The following is an 11,357-nucleotide window of genomic DNA, read 5'->3' as shown; positions in this document are numbered from 1 at the left end:
CGGGGGACCATGGTGACAGGTTTCAGCAGCACAGTGATGGGGTCCTGTGGTGGGGCCTGAGCTCAACGCTGAATCCAGTGTGGGCAGGTGGGACGTGGAGACAAGGAGCAGGCTAGCATCGGTGGGTGGAAAGGACCAGGAACCTCAGGCCCTGGGGATTCTGGGTAAACCCACCTACCAAGATTCCTGCTGACGGGTGGCCAGACCCCCAGAGGAATGGTGGAGGATGAGGAACACCAGCAGAGGTCCAGAGAGGTCAGACGCCGAGGGTGGGCTCTGGTTTGACCGCCTCAGCAGAGCTTTGGCCAGCACTGAGATTTCAAGGTAATGCAGAGAAGGACCCAGGAAGAAAGTTTGGGAGTTAGACTATAGTTTGGTCAAGCAAAGTGTCTTCGTCAACATCCTTCAGGCGTGAGCTCTCCTGACAGAGGACAAGCAGCCGGCTAGAGTGGCCAGCAGAATGCCTTGGCACTTGGAGAGGTCCCGCTCTGATCCTGTGGACACCTCTGAGTAGCTGTGTGATCCCAGGCAAGTTTCTTAACTTCTCTGAATCTTGGTTGCTTTATCTCCAAGGCAGGGGAAATGTTCATACCTATCTCAAACCCCGGGGCAAGGTTGAAAAGATGGAGGAGGGAGAGGGCCCAGGGCTGGTGGAGGAGCTGCCAAAGCCCTGTCTTCCCTCTCGCTCATTCTCTCCTCTCTGGGACTCACACTCACCCCCTCCCCAGCCACCACTTGAGAAAGACAAGTTGCAGTTTCAAGTGGCTCCGGTCCGCAGGGAGGGAGCCAGGGCAGGACCCTCTCTCCAGCTCTTGGGGCTAAGCTGGGGACAGGCCAGGCCCGGGGGACGCAGAAGGGAGGGCAACCCCCCAGTCTGCAGATCGCCCCTGTTCTTGGGGGCAGTGGGCCAGCCCGGGGGGGGGGGGCTTGGCCCAAGGGCCCCCTGCCTCTCCTCCCCCAGTGCTCCTGGCAGGCCCCCTCCCCCACCCCGGAGGGAACTGTAAGCTCTTCAGACCAGAGCGATAGTGTCAGGAGAGACGGATGGGCGCTTATCTCACTCAGTGACACCCCTGCCTGACCGTGGCTTCCCCCTCCTCCTGCCTAGCTGGTGAATGTCACCTCTGAGCACACGTGGGTGCACACGCATGCACACCAGGAGGACCCTTCCCACTCACCTTCCTCCTCCCTCTCGTTACTTGTGAACCCGGGACGGTGACCCTGATTCCATGGTCCCTTCCAAGCCAGACCCCGAGGGCCCTATTCCAGGTTCCACAGCTGTATTCCAAGGCAGGGTGGTCCTCCCAGGTGGGGGGACGGAGTAGCCGAGGGGAAGAGAAGACCAGGGCGATTGGTCCTCCAGGAGGTCCTGTGGAGGCACAGGAAGAGTGACCAAAGACACCTGCAAGCTTCCTTTTTCTTCTCCCTTTCCTTGTCCTTCTCTTCCTCCTCCTCCTCCTTTCCTTCTTTTTGAACCTAGGGGTGCTTAACCCCTGAGCCTCCTCCCCAGCCCGATTTTGTATTTTATTTAGAGACAGAGTCTCACTGAGTTGCTTAGGGCCTCCCTGTTGCTGAGGCTGGCTTTGAACTCGCGATCCTCCTGCCTCGGCCTCCAGAGCTGCAGGGATGACAGGTGTGCACCCTGGCGCCTGGTGAGGAGAGACTTGGAACCGGCTGATGTGGACGTCCCCAGGGGCCTGGCTAAGGTAGGTCCAACCCAATGTGCCTTCACCCCAGGTGCAGGGACACCGGAGCCCCTGGCAGAGTCCTGACACCCAGAGGGTCCTAGGCATCTACGTTTTCAAAGGTCCCCGACACCCCCTTGATGGCTGAGTTCGCAGCCAGGGCAGAGCAAACTGGGTTCTGCTCACCTTGGGGAACAACGGACCGGGGTGAGGTGTCACATATGTAGCGAGACCCCCAGAGACACTGCTGAACAGAGGGGAGCAGCCGTGAAGCCCAACATTCAAGACGGCGCCTTCCAGAAGAAACCAGGTGAGTCCAGGCGCCCCGGGCCAACAGTCCCCCCCCAGACACCTGCTGGGAACCAGGTGTCAGGCACCACCCGCTTGAAGTGGCTTCTGGGAAGAGACAGAGTCCCACCTAAGGTCATAGCTTGGGGGACATTCAGGGTGCCAGGATGGGAATGGGGTCCCTGTGGCTTTGTTTGGAAGGACATTTATTTATTTGAGTGACACTGGGGACGGAACCCAGGGCCTCGGCAAGCTCTCTGCCACCCCAGCCCCTCCTTTTTTTTTTTTTTTTTTTTTAAGGAGGACACGTCCCCGTGTTAGCTGGATAACTAAAGCCCTCTGCCAATAGGAAAGCAGGAGGAAATTGGGGATGTCAGTTTGTCACTTAAGGCTGTTGACATGCAAGGAGATTGGGGCAGGGGTGCCATGGGACTTTCTGGTCTTTGTGGCCCTTCTTAGCCCAGTGGCCCTGGCTGGGATCCATGGGACCTGGGGGCGGGGGGCAAGCAACCCCACGTTGGGGTCCTCGGCCTCTCCCCACTTACCGCGCATCTGGAATGCGCCAGGTGATGAGGACAAAGTCATGCAGATGCCCGATTATCTCCACCTTAAGTGAGAAAAGCAAACTTATCTAACTAGGATTTGTTGTGTGCTTGCTTGTAGGTAATAATCCCAACGATACTAATGATTATTATTTATTATATAACAGAACAGGCCAGGCACTATGGGAGACTTTTAAGGTACATTGACTCTTTACAATGACCTTGTGACGTAGGTTTTCTTTGTATCTTAAAACAGATGAGGAAAGCGAAGCACAGAGAGGTCAAGGAACTTGCCCAACATCACCCAGCTAGCCCATGAGGTTTAAACCCAAGCAACTGGGCTCCAAAGCCTCTGCTTTTAATTACTCCATGATGTTTCTGGCAAGGAATGTGGACACCAGCTCTGTCACCTGGAGGCGAAAGGCAGATGCTGGGGAAGTTGGGGAAGTGTTGGGAACCGAGGCGAGCAGGCACAGATTCAGATTAGCCACCTGTAAATATGTGTGTCATCCCGTGAAGAGGCAGCGAGGGCTGCTCTGGGCGGAATGTTCCTGAATCTGCAATTAGGAAGCTAAGTAGGAATTAGGTAGCAAAGATGGGAGGCAATTGTCAGGGCAGAGGAGACAGCCGTTGCAAAGGTCCTGTGGTGGGATCCCAGCATTATAGGGATAGGGAGAGGTCAGGGTGGGTGGAGGACAGGACAGACGCAGAGGAAGGGGGTTGGCAGAGGCAGGTCAGAGGGGGCCCCAGGGACACTCATGGAATTTGCTTTTTATTTATGAGAACATGGAGAACCTCAGCAGGGCCAGGCAAGGGAGCTACGTACCAGGTGCTCACTGGCCGCGGTCAGGCGGGTGCAGAGGGTTTCAGGGCAAAGGTGGGAAGGGAAGCCATGGCCCTAACCCAGGCAGGAAGAGCGACCCCCTGTCTGCATGCTCCTTCCCATCCAGGGACACTTCCTGACCCTGCTCACCGCTCACCTGAATGTCCACACCCCTCAGTGGGTGTGCTGTTTCTGCCTTGCTCTGTGTCTAGTGTGGCTTGAAGTCTGGCTCTGCTCCTCAGGACTCGAGGTGAGGCAGAGCATCATGGCGGAGGAGGGTGGCGGAGGGCAGCAGCTCCCCTGGTGGTCAGGAAGCAGAGACTCCAGCTCCAGACATACACCCATGGCCACGCCCCCAATGCCCACCTCCCCCAGCCACACCCACCACCTCCCTTACCCCTAATTCACCAATTGGGTCAAGACTCTCCCAGGCCCAACATTTCTCCCCTGAACCTTCTTGCATTGTCTTACACGTGAGCTTTTGGGGGATGCCTCGCATCCAAACCGTAACAAGGTCTCATGCTTCATGCTGCCGTGACTCAGAGGAAGTGGAAAGTCCCACCATGACCGTGCACACTAGCTAGGCCTATAGACTAGAGTTTGAGAAACATCTGGATAGAAAGACATCAGGAAGCAAAGCAATGTTGCCACCTACCTGTCCATCCCTCCGTCCACCAACCTATCCATCCATCTATCCATCCATCCATCCACCTATGCATTTGTCCATCCTCCCATCTGTCCACCCATTCACCAACCCATCCATCCATCCATCCACCTATGCATCTGTCCATCCCCCCCATATGTCCACCCATCCACCCACTTGTCCTTCCATCCATCCACCATCTATCTCTCCCTCCCCCTCTCCACCCATCTATCTGCACCCACTCATCCACCCATCCACCCATCTATCCACCCACCCTCCCATCCATCCACCCATCTATCCATCCACCCACCCACCCACCCACCCATCCACCATCTATCTCTCCCCCCCTCTCTCCACCCATCTATCTGCACCCATTTATCCACCCATCTCCTTCGGATCCCTGGTCTGGGACCTGCCTCCCTGGAATTCTAGGACCATTTCAAGCAGAATCGAACAAACCAGGAGTTTAATAGCAAATCAGAAAAGGGACTAACAGAGGACTGAGATGTCACAGGTTGGGTTCTCTGAGAAGTAGACCCTGAGGTGCAGTTCTGCGTTGTGCTCTTGGGATCCATGATGGTGGACAGAGGGAGAGGGGGAGCTGTGTGTGTGGGGGGTCCTAGTGAAGCTCTTGGGCCCACAGAGAGCCACCCATGAGATGTCTGTTTCTGAACAACAAGTTACAAACCTAGCAGGAAGATAGCGCCCAGTTAGCATTTCACAGTCTCTCAGGGCCAGATGCCCAGGCACGGCCTTGCTGGTCCTGTGAAGCAGGGTCTCTAGAAACTGAAATCAAAGTGTCCAATGGGGATGGGGCTCATCCCCCCAGTTGAATCTCCCTGCTGAGCCATCGCTGGACATGGACTACGCCGGGGAAAGTGTGTGACCTTGCAGCAGGTAGGTTTCTGTGGACTGGGTGGTTGCTGACAGCCGAGGGGAGTCGTTCATTCCATGCTGGAGGAGGAATCTGGGGGTCAGCACCGTACCAGTTGCAGCCAGCTGTGTCCCTCTTTACAGATGAGGAAGCCCAAGTGAAATCTCAGCCTCGTGCACTTCGAGTGGATGATGGAGCTGCGTTCAAACCAAGTCTGCCTGATCCCAGAGGCCGCCTGCTTCACCACTGCTCTGGGATTCCCTGGTGGAATTTAAGTCTAATGTTGGGACAACTGGGCAGTCTGGTTTGCAATAAACTAAGCACAATCCCAGCAACTGATGTTTCCCGCCATGGGATTTCCTGCTAAGTGCTGTTGAAGACTGGCCGTGGCAGGTGGGTGGGAGTGGGCTGCCAGCCTTTCTCCCAAGTTAACAGACTTTTGGAACTCACTGTAGTAGTCAGGATGGGCTAGGTCATGCTGTAACAACAAAGCCCTAGAACTCAGTGGCTTAAAATGGCACTTTCATCAGAGTCCAGTAGGGGCTGGGTAATCTTTGGGGCAGTTCTCCTCCAAGCAGTGACTCAGGGATCCAGACTCTTTCCATCTGGAATACACAGCCTCCTATGTCATTAAGGGAAGGACAGAAGAAGATCCCAGGTGATCACACAGGGGGGATCTTGTGGCCAAACCTGGAAGTAGTGGACATGCCTCTGTCTGCCTCCCACTGCCCAGGACCAGGTTCCATGTCTTCAGTCTAACGAGGGATTTTGGAAAATTTGCAAAATTTAATAAGCACATAGATTATCTCTGCTACACCCACCAAAGTGTCCGATGAAGGGGACAGTCAATGAGAAATGACGACTCTCTAGAAGGAGCTGAGCTCTGCAGTTGGACGCCAGCTACAGCACTGGCGTGCAGATCCCCCAGGGGGACTATTGGGCACATCTGCCAAGCCCCTGGGCGCTCAAAGATGGTCCTCTTGTACCTCTGGAGTCTGCTCCACCTTCTCCAAACTTTTCCAAAGCCCTCTGCAGCCTGTGAAGCCCCCCAGGGTCTCGAGTTTGAACCCCGAGCTGCAGAGGAGGAGGAAAAGCTATCTATCTGGCTTTAGACTGCTCCCAGTCCGGGAGGCTCTGAGCGCCTAGGGCTGCTGGGAGAGGCAGGTCCTTGAGGGACGCCTGACCCACACCTGGAACAGATTGATTGAGAGACAGCTCACAGGGCCGCGTGATTTATGAGGAGGAGACATCACGGCCAAGGTGCGCGGCTGCTGGGGGAGGCGGGGGCGCAGGGCGATGTCAGGCACTTACTGCTGCCGTGGGGAGCTCTGGATGCGGGTCCCCCTGTGAGGGGAGGCGCTGCGCCCAGGGCGCTTCTCCGCGGATTGGGTTTCCACGCGATGGGGCTCAGGCTGGCTGCCTCCCATTCATCACGAGGACGAAGGGCCTCCGGTGCACCGCCACATCTGTCAGGAGCCCTGTAGCCTGCCGGAGCCCCTCGCCTCGGCTCAGTGCACGTCCGATCTCTGTCTATTTTGTTGCCAAGTGCTTGATGCACACACGTGTCTGAGGCCAGCCCACACCTTCCCCTCTCCCCAGAGTAACTGAGCACATTCTCTTGCAGAAGCTTAGCTGATTCTTGTGGCCACTGGGACCTGTTTGCGACTTCTTGTAAATTTCCTTTTGAACTCATCTATACCTGAGATCCCTTCTGTCCAATGGGGATAAGAAATCCTCTTGCTTCACCAGGATTTGCAAGGTTGGGATGTGGCACTGTGCCTTTAATGCTTAAGATTCAAGGTCTTGGAAACCTGGCTCCACCTCCTACTAGCTGTTTGTCCTTGAGCAATTGCTTACCCTCTCTGCTTCCTTGTCTATGAAGTAAGTCACACCTACCCCTTCAGGGCATCAGGAATGGATACAAGATACAAGGAAAGCACTTGCTCTATGAACTCAACAAGTGAGACATGGAGTAATGACTTACTGGAGATAATAAGGCAGGAGAAAGGGTCCCACATAGGACAGTTTGCTGTATAAGTGACCATTGCCACGGACTATGTGCATACTCAGAAACTGTGGGCATCTCTGAGAAGGAGACAACTTCTAGAAACTTTGCAAGGGCTACGTTAGCAGTTTTCTTGGCTGCACTCCTACTGGCCTGCTGGAGAACAGAGGGCGGACAAGTTCATAGTGAGCTTCTATTGTCTGGAGAATATTTCCTGGGGATTCAATTGTGTATATCTTTGCAGTGGTGGAGACATACAAATAAACGCATGGATGAAAAATGGTGTCCTAGGGGCACCTTGTGGCGTCCACAGAATAGGGACTGGAGGTGACCTTGTGGAGAATCACTTTCTGGAATGATCCAACAGAGAATTGTGGAAGGTTGTTACCCGAGAGCTGAGTTTACAAGGATTCTAGGGATTTGGCAGGTACCTTTTTAGGCTTCAGATTATTGAGCGCTTCCTGCCAGGTGTGGGATACAGTGCCTCTAAGTGTTCATGGCGGATAGGGTCATTCACTTCTTCAGGGAAGCTGTGAAGGGGTCCAGAAGTAGCAGTTGTAGTTTGGATATGAACTATCCCCTAAAGACTCACGTGTTGAAGGCTTGGTCCCTAGTGCAGAAATGTCCAGAGGTGGGAAAGCCACCAGTGGATTAATCCATCCGTAGCCCAATGCACTTCTGGGAGTGGTGGTCACTGTAGGCAGGTGGGGCATGGCTGGAGGAAGTCAGTCATGGGGGTGTGCCCCTTGGGACCATGTTTGTCCCTGCCCTCTTCCCCTCCCCCCTCTTCCTTCTTGGCTACCATGAGCCGAGCAGCTTTCCTCCACCACACCCTTCCGCCATATTGTCTCTACCTTGGTGCCAGCCAACCATGGGCTGACTCCTCTGAAGCCATGAGCCAGTATAAATCTTTCCTCCTCTAAGTTCTTTTTCTCAGCTGTTTGTCACAGAGACAAAGAGCTGACCAAGGGAGTTCTTAGGTGTGGAGAAGCATGAGTGTTAGAAAGACAGCAGAAGAACCAAGTCGTGGCTGGACACATCTGTACAAGCTCTTTGGCGTGGTCTTCCTGTGGCTTTCTCTGGCCCACCTCATTCCCCCTTCTTCTGGAAGAACCTCTCAGTTTCTCTCCTTCCATTGGGGCTCAGGTAGAGTGGAGCCTCCTCTCTACCTCCCAGAATGTAACCACCCCTCCAGCCTGGTCAGTGGGGGAAATTCCACCCACCAGTAACAGTGATTGGTTTAGGGATGGTCATGTGACTTTAAACCCAGCCAATGAAATTCAGCTTTGATACTTTTGCTGGTATCATTGAGAAAGAGTCTTTTTCTTTCTGCAGATCTTAAGGCTGGGTGGCCCAGACCTATTGCACGACTTGGTGTCTGGAGCTAGTGGATAATGTTCTTGAAAACCGCTTAAAGAATAGACTGTAGTGTTCTCACTGGGAGAATGCGAGGGGGTGTGAGATAAAAATGTATGGTGATTAGCTCCTTGGAGTGATTCCACCTCTGTACACATTCAAAACATCATGCCTAAAATAGAAACAATTTTAATTTGTTAATTAAAATAATAGATAAATTAATCAAAGGGGGGGGAAAAGAGAGCTGAATACAAACCTGAAGTTTTAGGGGACCCCTGTAGGAAGAAAATTAGCCTGGTAATAAAGCCAATAGGGGAAAAGACCAAGCCCAGCAAAAGGCTGAGATGGGTCCTGCTGATGTGCTCGGCTGCTTGGGTCCTTGCTGGTCTTGTCCCTATTGCCTAAGCCAGTTTGAATTGGGTTTCTGCTGTTTGCCATTTAAAGAAGCCTAAATAATACACCAGTTTTCTGCAAATATTGATTGACCCCAATTCCATGCTGGGGTAGCTCTGGGAGGATGCCACAGGACTGCAGGCTGGGTTCACCCTGGAGATGCTGACTCAGCTTTGGCTTCGGGAGATTCTGATGCAAAATGCTTGCCTCCAAGGGCCCCCTGGGGACCCACAGCTGTGCCTAGAGAGGGGCAGGAGCAAGATTAGGGAGCAGCGCAAGTTTAGCCAGAGACGGGGCCTTGGCTAAGCTTCCAGTGGCCGCAGGAATTGGGGTGGCCCTTTGGTGTTGTCCTGAGTTGGAAGAAGAAGGTCAGTAGGGGACCAGTCCCTGGATGTTGGATGCCCCAAAGGTGACGTGACCTTGAGAGGAAGGGTTTCCTGCAGCCAAGGGCAAGGCCAGGGAGGCTGTGGGCTGGGGACCATCAGCTCCAACACTCCCAGCAGGAGAGGGAACAGGTCTGTGAGTCCTAGGTGGGGATCCAGTGGCTTGGCGGAGTATCCACTGTGACTCGGACCCTCTTCCGTCACTCGCCCTCTGGTCACTCGCTCTCTGGACATGTTTTTTCCCCCCCATTTTTCTGCTTTTCTGTACTTTCTTTGCAAACTAAGGTCCTCCGTCTCGCTCCCTCCCAAATCCTTCCTTTAGAAACACTCTCCTGGGGTCTTCTGTGGCCTGTCTCAGGGGCAGTGAGATCCTCTTTATGAAAAAGAAAGCCCCAGGAAAAAAAAGAAAAACCAGGAAACAGCCATAGCATTTTGAATGCGGCCTGACGACAACCTCTTGCTCCTTCCAGAACAATATGCTCTCTATTGAGGCTGCGTCGTAAATATCCCACTTGCTTATCCGAAGGCTGGGGAGCAGTCTCTGGGGCTGCGAGATTGATTTCTTTTCATTTATTTACTGGGAACCCTTCCGAAGAACCCACTCAGGTTTATAATGTAGGGCCCATTATTGACATGGCAGATGGCGAGGTTTGACCAAATCAAGTTACCAAATTGCTCAGTGCCTTGGTTTCCTCATCTGGAAATGTGGCCTGACCTACGGTCACTAATCACGGTGACTAATAAGAATATCAAACCATCAGTAACAGCAGTCAGCCTAACAACAACCCCTAGTTGCTGGGTTTTATTGCTATATTCTAGACCCTGTGCCAAGGGCAGAATACGCTCAAGCTACCACTAACCCTGTAACTACAATTATCATCCCCATTTCGGGGATGAAGAAACGGAGGTTCAGACAGGTTACACAAGCCTGATGAAGGTTCTGTGGTAGTAGGAGGTGGAGCTAGGACTTGGAGTGAAGTCAATGGGACACCAGAGCCCAAAGCCTTAATCAGCTCCCAACAGACCGCCCGGCAGTACCTGTGGTGCCATGGTTACCACAGCAATCAAGAATGCAATCAGAGAAACCCAAGGACACTGGGCAGGATGGGGATGGAGTTGATTTTTCTTCTATTATTTTAGTTACAGTCCAGATCACCCTGGTAACTACCAGTCCCGCAGCCCCAGCAGGCAAAAGCAGGGGCGAGGCGTGTTTGGAGGCCAACCTCACCCTAGCGCTGGCTGTACTGTAGCATCTGCACCTTCCTGTGACCCTCCAGGCCCTTGGGATCCATGAACCAGCTTGTTCCCCTATAAAAACTCAGAAGCCGAATTAGTGTGGAAGCAGCTCCCTTTAGGATCCGGGGGCAGGCAAAACCTCTGGACGGCTTTCCTGGATGCCCAGCCTGTGTGAAAGACCCTGGGGGTCAGTTCATGCTCTTTGGCCCCAGGACAGTGGGTACAGCTGCCTCCTGGCCTCTGCTCAAGGAAGGACATGTCTTCGTGGTGGAAAGTTCCAGGCTGGCCTCTAGAAGACGCAGTGGACCGAGTTCTGAATGCCCAGCTGGAAGGGACCCAGCGGTCCCACCCAGAGGGTGGCGTCCCACTCCCCAGCAGCTGCTGGCCTGGGAAGACCCAGCGCCTTCCCTCTGGTGAGCCTCAGCCTTCTCCGCTCAGCTTGCAGGGAGGAGCGTGGCTTCTGCACCTTTCTCTCCTGCAAGAGGCTGCCACTCCCCCCAGCTCCTGGACAGAGGGGTGTTGATTCACGTGTGGGGTCTTGATCCCCTACATCCAGCACTGAGCAGGGCGTGGGTGGGGCTGGGGTGTCAGACTTTCCGGGGTCGAGACATTCCTCGCCTGTGAGTTTTGACGAGTGGTTGGGGCTCTCCGAAGCTCAGATTCTGCATCCGTAAACCAGGATCTGGATGGAGCTTCTCTCCCAGAACCGAGGCATGGATTCCATGACACAGCCTGCGGTCTGGGCCCGAGTCCACCCCTGTGATCCTCACTAGATGTTTCAATGTCTTCAAGTGTAGCATTAATAGGCATTTTAATATAGATACATGTCATATGAGTGTCTTAAATATGTTGTCAGAAGTCTGAATGCTTACATGTATTATCATTAAATTATTATTATTTCATGTCTTAAATTTTAAATTTATCATCTAAAATGCATTGCTATTAAGTATCCTAGGGTTTTCCATGTAAAAGCAAACTTTTGAGGTTTGCTGAATGAATACATTTTTTTTAAATGCATGCTTTCATTTCTCTCTTTTCCCTCCTCTGTCTTCTGAAAATTGAGGGCTCTGGCCCTGGAACTGGGACAAGGACAGCCCCTTGTCCGTTCCTGTTCTCAAGTCCACATTCCCTT

At 53.4% G+C, this 11,357-nt stretch overlaps 1 long non-coding RNA gene across 2 annotated transcripts; it reads left to right on the top strand.

The window, feature by feature from the left end:
• The first annotated feature begins 927 nt into the window (after positions 1-927).
• On the top strand, positions 928-11,127 carry LOC144375206 (uncharacterized). 2 transcript variants are annotated; one of them, XR_013434703.1, is made up of 5 exons: positions 928-1,630; positions 1,735-1,992; positions 3,463-3,585; positions 4,808-4,875; positions 4,996-11,127. It is a non-coding gene; the product is annotated as an uncharacterized LOC144375206 (long non-coding RNA). The 2 variants fall into 2 exon arrangements; XR_013434702.1 differs by having other exon boundaries at positions 929-1,992.
• The last annotated feature ends 230 nt before the right edge of the window (positions 11,128-11,357 follow it).

Source organism: Ictidomys tridecemlineatus, chromosome 2 (genome assembly GCF_052094955.1).
Source record: "Ictidomys tridecemlineatus isolate mIctTri1 chromosome 2, mIctTri1.hap1, whole genome shotgun sequence".
NCBI classification, from domain to species: domain Eukaryota; kingdom Metazoa; phylum Chordata; class Mammalia; order Rodentia; family Sciuridae; genus Ictidomys; species Ictidomys tridecemlineatus.
This window is presented reverse-complemented; position numbering and strand designations above follow the sequence as displayed.